General features: G+C 44.0%; 1 protein-coding gene across 2 annotated transcripts in view; it reads left to right on the top strand.

Moving 5' to 3' along the window:
- Positions 1-537: 537 nt before the first annotated feature.
- SYK (spleen associated tyrosine kinase) overlaps positions 538-9,472 on the top strand; it is an 85,688-nt gene continuing 76,753 nt past the window's right edge. The window contains exon 1 of one of the 2 annotated variants that reach the window (XM_033123042.1): positions 538-663. The gene's annotated coding sequence lies outside the window, so the exon portion shown is untranslated. Of the gene's footprint in view, positions 871-9,472 lie in introns of both variants that reach the window. The other variant, XM_033123041.1, reaches the window with a different exon arrangement.

Here is a 9,472-nt window from a genome sequence, read left to right as displayed (position 1 = left end):
TGGGCAAGCTGGGCCCACCCAAAGGTGCGCCTGAAGTCTGGCGTTCATCTCAGGCAGGTCACCTGGCGGGATTCCAGGGCCTCCTGGTCACCGGTCAGCAGGGGTGTCTCGGGTTGATGACTGGGAATGCACCGCACAAGGAAAAAGGTTCTCTTCCTGAGGAATTGCACGGGGAAATGGGGGTGCCCCTAACAGCCTGTCGTCCTTAAAAAAGGCGACAGGGGGAGAGGTTCTCGTTGTTGGCAGTGCCCCGCATGGTATATGACGGCCCCTGTCCCGGGCTTCTGTGCCCGGGAGACGGGTGGAACGGTCACCCGGCCGCTCTCCTCCTCCCCTCCGGCCTCCCAGGTCGACCTCGCCGCCGGGTACCCGCGCGCTCTGGCCGCCGCTGCCCTGCCCTGGGTTCTCGGGGCGCCTTTGGCGCTGGGGGCACAGGCAGCTGTGGGGGCGCACGGGGCGCTGGGGAGGCGGCCGGGAGGAAGTGTGGGGCCTGCCCGGGCGCGTTAAGGAAGTTGCCCAAAATGAGGAAGCGCCGCGCGCTGGGCGGGTGAGGCGACTCCGCGGCCGGCGCCGCTCCTCTCCCATCCTCCCGACGCCCCGGCCCCGCGCCCGGCGCCCCGCACGGCGACCCCACGCCGCCCCGCCCTCGCCTTACCTGCGCAGGTAGGTGTGGCGCGCGCTCCTTCCGCTCGGCCCGCGGGACCGCGGAGCCCCGGCGCTTTGGGGCCGGGAAGGCGGCGAGCAGGGAGCGCGGCCCTGCGCCTCCTTGGCCGCTTTCTGGGTGTCCGGGCTCAGCCGGGCAGGGACGCTCGGGGCCTTCGGCCTTTGAAAAAGGAGGGGAAATTGATGACATCGTTCGAATAGAAGCAGGTAGGTGGTGCCAGCTTTTCTCCTAAACCCAGAGCCTCACGGGGTCCGACTCCTGTACTAGGTGCCAGGCCTGGGCCCGGGGGTCAGTGCGGGGGTCCCCGGACCCCAGGTGCCCTGGCAGCGCCCACAGTGTCCCGACAGGGTCCTGGGAAGCAGGAGCTGGAGTCCGCCGGCACGGGGAACTCCAAAATAAGAAATTTTCGTTCGTCCATTTACATGAATGCCCTGGAAAATTCCACTGTATTTATCGAAGTGACTCAATGTACAAATGTTCGTGTGCCTGCAGAGGTTTTATATACACTACATTTCGTGTACTACAGAAAGAAAGAGCAGTTGCATCGACACATGAAACTTTCTTAACTACTACCAAAATTTTGCATGATTGCTCCTTTTACGACACGTTTTCGTGGTAAAGTAACTTAATTAGCCAATGAATGACTTGGAGCGCAGGGTAGTTTTATGCAGTAAAATGTAAATTTTAAGTGTTGTTTGTTTTTTTGTTTGTTTGTTTTTTTGTCAATATGGTTTAAAATATTAAACCCACCTAAATAACTGTACAAAGACAATTCTTTTTTTCGTTTGTCTGAATGTTGAAGTATTAGAAAGGCTTCGTTGGAGAAATTAGAGTTTAAATCGTTCTAAGTTGGAAACAGTGTTGCAGATTACTTGAATGAGTTTGCCTGACTCCCCAAAGATTTCATTGAACCCAAGTAGAACTGTTACTGGAGGAATTGGTCTTTCTCTTAAACCCTCGGAACATTTCAGCGTGTAGTTGAAAGAGTTGGAGTTGTCCCACATTTGAATCTTCGTACTAAATAATAATAATAATAAATAAATAATAATTGTGATAATGGAGAATTTCCAGAAGAAATGGAATTGACTCTAGTATCTGATTTCTTTGTTTTAGTAAGGACAAATTCATTGCTATTTCACAGGCAGGATTTCAATTAAAGGCAATTAAATTCATTAATGCCCCTCCCTGCCAAAAGTCTGGATGGTGCATAGATATATGTATTTGTATTTGAGCTAAATGATTAAAATACTTGTAAAGTGTTAGGTGTTTTAAGTGAGAAATCTTGTCAGTTAAAATGATTTTATCAAATCATTTTGTTCTATCTACATCATATGTGTGATGTGTTTAGAGTTTTGCAATAAAATAGAAATTGATTTGTATTCTCTATGTCTGTAATGCTTAGATATGTAGGATTATGTAGTCTTAACTAGAATTGTTTTTAATGTTTTAAGCCATGATGAAAATGAGGTGTGTACTTTAGGTCCTTACCTTTCCTGGGGGATGAAATTGGCTGGAAGATCATTTAATTGGTAGGTTTACACTTCAGAAATAGCTCACTTTAGCTTTCCTTCAGCTCATGTTTAATATTCTGAGAGCAGGTCTGATTTCTCTGTTTTTAACCCAGACTTCTTAGTAGGACACCACTTAGGCAGCACACTGCATGTTCGTGATCGTTTAAAACCCTTGTGCTCAGATAGGTTTTGGAATGCAGGATTTTTCACAGTTTAGAATTCAAAGTTAGAATTTTAGCATTGAGAAAGACATTTCTCAGAATTTAGACAGGTATGTATGCACACTGACACCGTATGGTGGGTACCACTCCGATACAGCCTCCTGTAATGGCACACGTTAATGTTTGTGCATTGACACTGTGAACAGCCTCAGTATGTGGAATAAATAAAGACTGTAATTAGCTGTGCGTCAGTTTAGGGCAGGCATTGTCCCTAAATGAGAGTCCCTAAAACTTACCAAAGAAACCTGTTTTTCAGAGCATTTTGGAGTTCGACTAAAGGACTGAGTCTGTGTGAGACTCCATCAAGCTACTGTTTTGCTTTTGAAAACACATTGCTTTTCTATTGCCCAATAACTCACACTTTTCAGTAATTAGATAGGCAATTCCCTTCTTGTCAGGGAGTCTGAAATAGCATAACTTCACTGAATTTTCAGTGATAACCATCAAAATGTAAATCCTGCAAGTAAGAATAGGATGTTTCATCCTTACTGATGTACTTTCAAACAGCAGATTTTCTGACAGTCTAGGATTGTAGAGCAAGAACACAGTGGTTACTCAAGGAAAGGGTACTATCACCATTTCCAACTGCAGTATGTGCTTGGAAGAAATGTCTCCTGTTCACTGTGCAGCTGGCTCTGTCGTCTGTGCCTAAGGAATGGCAGGACACTCCAATCTGACCTCATTTTTGCTGAGAAAGCTTTCACTGTAACAGATTTTTTCCAACTAACTCATCTTCTCTCCCCTGCCCCTCGTTTGCAAGTTTTAACATTTTCTTCCACTTCTGGATTGGTTTAGCTATAAATGAGTGGAGAAAAAATTAGGAATTTAGGCGTTTGGGGAGAATTTTTAAAAATGTCTGCATACTGAACTTTTTTTTTCTTTAAAAGCAATTAAAATCAAAAGGCAGAATCTTAAAGAGAGATTGGAATTAAATTGCCTGATTTAATTATGTCCTATCATCTTACTCTTCTACTTTGATTTGAACAGGTTTGTTCCTTTTCACGTGGAAAAGAGTTTAAAAAAATTTTTTAACTGAGGAATTGTGGGAAAATTTTTAAAAAATAGGCTAAATTTTAAAGGAAAAAAAATCATCCATTTTGACACTATATTACCAGGGAAATTTTCTATTAGCGTATAAGTTTGTCTGACAAAGTTATTTTGCATCATTTTGACTTTTTTTTTTGCCCTTAAGAATTAATTATGTAAGTTTTGCCATGTGACTCTTGAAAGGTGATTGAATTGGAATCTTAAGTATAATCAGATTTAGTCAAGGCCATAGATACCAATAGAAAAAAGAACATTTAGTATGTGTTACAGTAGATTTAATAAATCAAAATTGACTCCCTCTTGATTCTTTTATTCTTGGAAAAACCATGTGTTTATTTCTGGAGGCCACCAAAGGCTGGCGATGAGAGGAGGAAGAAGATAGGACTGATTTAGAGTACTGGTGACGCCACGGTGACCATGGAGGGTGTACTGAAAGCTTGTGTGATGGGCAGTGCCTGGTGAGCACCGTGCTCTCTTCTGGGGTAGCTAGCTAGCTCTGACACTGGAGTCCTTGCTTCTGAAGCTGGTGGCAGTACCCCTCGCTGCTGTGCTGGAGCACTAGAGGGGAGTACGGACGCAGGAGCGTGCTGGCCTTCCAGACTGGCATGCTGAGTGTGAGAAGTATGGTACGAGGCAGCTGAGCAGGCAGCAGGCCCTACGGGGAATGCAGGCTGGTGTGAGGGTAAGTGAGGCCCAGGACTGGCTGGGTCAATGGAGGAGCCCCTTAGGGCAGCAGCGTTTCAGGAAAAGCCACAGTTTAAGTATTGGTTTGTTTTGTTATACTCTGCATGGCATTTGATGTCCAACACAGCACATTCTGTTTGTCTTAATTGATAAATCTTCATTCTGTCTTGGCCAGTCTGATAATTTATTAAATCTATCCATTTCTATTGAGTTGTCATGGAAATGTTATGGTGTGACCAGAGTTCATTTTTCTTTTTTAAAATTTTAATTTGTGACAATACTTTCCCATCCGCTACTACTGCTCCCTAAAAGCAACCATTTTATATTTTTATTGCTATTTTTTCTAGAATTCTCTCCCTTTAGTTTCTTATTATGTGCTCATTTGCTTACGTTTTGGGTGATCACATTTAGACAGTGCCTGCTGACTTCTTACTCTGAGAAACGAGCACTCGGCCATCCTATATGCCCCACCACCCAGGATAATCGTCCTAGAATTTGGGGTTAAGGTGCTATTTGGTGTTTACTTCATTGTCATGATGTTTACTGCTAAAGGAAGGTGTATAATACAGTTTCATTTTCTTTCTCGGACCCCTTGCTGCTCTTCCTGGGGTAAACTCTCGTTCTGGTTTGGGGTTTTTTCATTGGGCTCTGTGCCTATTACAATTTTCTCCCCGACTCTCTGACACTAAGCTAAAACCCTTATTGACTCAGTTTCCCACTGAGTCAAACATACCACGCAATCTATCGGTTCCACTTTTCTTTCTTTGTTTCTGGAACCTTCTGTCTTCTTGCTCCAGTCTGACAATTTCTCTTCTGTCTTGCTACACAGATACTAATAGCTGAAACATATTTTTGGGAATTGGTTAACTACATACATTTCCGACAAATTGACCCTTTATCTTATCCTTTGAGGTCTTGACATACCTCTTACTAACATTCACGTACATTTTATCTATTATAAATCCATTGTCATAACTATGGAAAACACTTCCCCAGACTTGTTATTTCCAGGGTTATTTATTTGTAGCATAGAACTTTTGTAATTTCTTCCAACAGGACATATTCTGAATCATACTTAGTGAAAGATTATTTTTAACTCCCGTTTAGCAGTTGGCATCTCCACTTAAAATCAATCTCAGTGTCACCTCTGTGTTTGACACTGATGTCTTATGATCCGATTGATGGGAACCTGTACTTTCCCAGGAATGTTGGGTCCGAGTCTGGAGCTTTCGTCACATGGCTAGCCTGGATGTCCTTGATTCCTGGAGTGGGTTCGGTTTGATTTTAAATGGTATTCCTGGGGAGCTTTCCTTGCTCAAGTAAGTGAAATGCTGGATGGAATCACGTTGCGTAAGCAGGAATAATGCAGTGGGATTCTTCAGAACTGCTGTGCAGCTGATGTGCATGGAAGGGCTTGTGTCAGCCTGTTCTCACACCTCCATGACCATGGGGCATGGTTTTTGGAGCATGTAGGGAACAGGAGCTCCTGAAGTCTGCTTTCGGAAACACTGGGTGATCTTCTGCTGTCCCTTTACAAGATTCTCAGGCTTTGCATGTGTGGAGGTAGAAAAACTGGTTGATTTCATCTTAAATGCTAAGAATAGTTTAATCATTTGATTGCTCTACTGCCTCAAAGTCACATTTGCTGAATATTTTTATCAACATGGTTGAGAGTTGAGGTCTGAGGTCCCACAGAGTTTAAATCCCATTCTGTGTTTTTAAGCTACTCTTTCAGTCTTCGTAGATGGGTTCACAGTGGGTTTTATTGTGATACACAATAGAGACCATGAATGCAGTGCCCGCCCATACCTGGCCTGTGGTTAGAATTGACATAACTGTCACGGCCTCTCCCAGGTGAGTGGAGCTGGGAGTCCCTGCAGTCTTAGATGGAGGCTAGTAATAGCACCCCCGAACAGGTCACAGATGAGTAAAAACTGTTTCTCAAGTTAGTTTCTCTGACCTCCTAGGTGAGAGAACATCATTTTCTTTTTGAAAAGTGTTAAATTGCTTAACTGATGCACAAATCCAGATCCATTCGTGAAGAAAGAATTCAGGTAGGACAGGCAGCACTAACATGCTTCTTGACTGCTGCCCACAGCCCCACTCACGCCCACTGTGGGAGGGCAGTTGGGCGTGTTTTCTTCCACTCATTCATCCTGTGTATATATGTATGTGTCTTCAGAAGATATGATTTGGTGTGTGTGTGTATTCTTAATACTAATATCATTCTGCAACTTCTTTTAATCAATAACAACAATATGCCAGGGTCGGGGAAGCCCTTCCTAGTCGTTATCATTGTGTTTTATTCCACAGAGTGGCAAACATCATTTATTGACGGACACTTTCCCCTAAATTTTGATATTATAAACAGAGCTGCAGTAAATGGCCTTCTTTCATTCTTTCCCTCGCTTTGCCCTTTGCGTTGTGTCGCGTGAAACCACCAGGTTAATCTTCATCTCCAGCAAGAGCGTCAGGCCTGGCTATCCTGTCATTCAGTCCATCCGTGGAGTCTTACATTTTAGCAAGCAGGTGCTTCATTTCCAAGGAATGTAGCTCATTCTCTATTTTTGAACAATTCATTAGACTCGTGGTTTTTATTACAGTTGGTTCTTTCTATTACACTTGGTTCCAGTTTGGACAGTCTCTTCCTGTTCCCTGACCGGTCTTCTTTGGCATCAGCTTTTCTACTCATTTGGTGTCTTGCCTTCATGGGGTTAGCTTTCATTGTGTGCTTGGTATTTCTAGGTGTTTTATCCCACCCCAGCGCTGGTCTTCCTTTTTTCTTTTTTCTTTTTTTTTTTTTTTTTTTTGAGGTACCCTAGGAGTTAGATTTTTTAAGGCTGAATTTGTTGTGTGGCCCTCTTTTAGCCTGTCCCCTGTGAGCTAGGAGGTGGGTGAGATGTGCACCGGGCAGGTGAGCCAGTAAACCAGTGTGTGGGTGCCGGGGCCCTGTTCTTCACAGAACTGGCCATGCCCTGCCTCTCCAAATGAATGTCTTCCCTGCAGAGGGACTTCTGTTGCTCTTTGGGGTGCCCACAGCTGAGGGTTTGGAGAGAGCTTGGCTGCTCCTACCTCGTCCCGCCCTACTTCACCGCAGGGCTCTGTCATTTCCAAGGCTTCTCTCACCTTCACAGCTGTCCCCTCTGCCTGTCCTTCTGCTGTGGTTTCCCTCTTCAGTTTGAGCCCGTCTTGCTTTGCATCTTTCAAGGATCACGACAGTTTCCAGTATACTAGTAAGATGCTTCCTTTGCTTCCCAGAGTAGTTATGGATTTATATTCTGTGTTATTGTGCTTAATACTGTTTCTTTCCTTTCTCTGCATTTATAGCTGCTGCATAGGCTTGAAGCGGAAGTCCACCACTTCCTTTTTTTTTTTTTTTTTTTTTTTTTTTTTTTTTAGCAACACCAATCAGCTGATGGTCTTTGCTGTGTGGAGGAAGTGACAGCGAGGTGGAGGGAGAGAAGCTCACTACAGCAGGGGCAGATCCCAGAACTGGAGCTTCTCTGGTCTTCTCTGTTGCTCTGGGAGCTGGGCTGGCCATCCTGTAGCTCAGGCAGATAGTGTGTCCAATGAGAGGGTGGCATTGTCAAGCCTCTACTGATTTTTAGGAAATCGCCAGTCTAAAATTTCTTAGCAGCATGTTTAATGAGGCATGGACTGTTAGAGGTGGCAGGGATCTAGAGACCATCTAATCCAACCTGCTGAAAAGCTGTGAAACCCAGAAAGGTGAAATGACTTGTCCAACCACTAAGTGATGTTGATGTGATTCGAGGTATTCTAATCCAGAACCAGAATTTGTATCCACTGCTCTAGTAAAGAGTAGAAAAAAAGGATCTGCCATCATGCCTAGTGGTAAGAAGATGTAGATTCAAGTCATATCAGTGGACACGAGGAAGCCTGAGAAGGCAACACGAGGCCTTAAGCTCAGTTTGACATGTTGATTTCACACTCTTCCCAGCAGTTATAGAAAACATTATTATCGTTATAGCTTTGTCTTGAGAAATTAAGCAAATTCAATAGCAACTGGACAAAAAGTCCCGAATCAATGTGAGGTTAATATGAAGACTTCTGATGCTTTTGCATGTCTCTCTTCAGCACAGATTAAGCTGACTTCCAAATTTGCCATCCAGAGTGAACTAGAATACTGTGGGAAGCTTGTGTAAGAGGATGCACCAAGCCACAAGCAGTGAGCTCAGCTGTCCTTCACATCTGCAGCTTTCCCCACACAGGGACTCTTTGCTGCTATCTGCACACATTACTGTCAGGAGGGTCGGGAGAGGGAGGACAAGGTATCCTCACGGGTTGGAATAGAGCAGGGGGGCAAGGTGGACAATTTCAAATTCATTTCCATTCCATTGTGGAAATATTTGTGGTGCAGGTGGAATTTCAATGGTTCAGTTAGAGAAAGGCAGCATGGTAACTGTGGCGAAAGGATGCATTTTAGGAAGAAGATAGAAAAGTCATGTGATTTTCCTGAAGGATGCAACAATGTCTGCAAAGAGATGTACGAGATATTCCTTCTAGCTTATCTCTACTAAGAAAACTCTAGAAATTGTGTCAGTATCTATTAGTGGAAGAATAGTGCACAGTGTTACGTCACTTAACAACAGGGATATTTTCTGAGAAATGTGTCGTTAGGCGGTTTTGTTGTGTGAACATCACAGAGCGTACTCACACAAACCAAGACGGTACAGCCTACTGCACACCTAGGTGTATGGTCCAGCCTATTGCTCCTCAGCCACATGTCACTGTACAAAGCAACATCAGATTAAATCAAACACAAAAGAAGTGATGCAGTCAAGAGATGAGGTAGACATGAGATGAATGAAGCTGCTGCCGGGGGCTACTGTTTTACAGCAAACGTGTTTTTGTTTTTGTAAGCAGAAAGCGTACACTCTAAAATAATGATAAAAAGTATAGTATAGTAAATGCATATGCCATAACATAGTAGTTTGTCTTTCTCAAGTACTTTGCACTGTACATATTATATGTGCTATACTTTTATATGACTGGCAGTGCAGTAGGTCTGTTTCCACCAGCACCACCACAGACATGTGAGTAATGCCTTGTACGATGACGTTTCGATGGCTGTGAAGTCACTAGGTGATAGGAATGTCCCAGCTGCATTATAATCTTATGGAACTGCTGTCCTGTATGCAGTCTGTCATTGACTGCAACATCGTTACACGGTGCATTAGTTTGCTAGGGTCGCTGGAACAAATTCCACAGCCAGCAGCTTAAACAGTAGACATTTATCATCTTACAGTTCTGGAGGCTGGAACTCAGAGATCAAGGTGTGCGCCGGGTTGGATTTTTTCTGTGGCGCCTTTTTGGCTTGTGGATGA

Source organism: Rhinolophus ferrumequinum, chromosome 12, assembly GCF_004115265.2.
Source record: "Rhinolophus ferrumequinum isolate MPI-CBG mRhiFer1 chromosome 12, mRhiFer1_v1.p, whole genome shotgun sequence".
In the NCBI taxonomy this organism is placed as follows: Eukaryota; Metazoa; Chordata; class Mammalia; order Chiroptera; family Rhinolophidae; genus Rhinolophus; species Rhinolophus ferrumequinum.
This window is presented reverse-complemented; position numbering and strand designations above follow the sequence as displayed.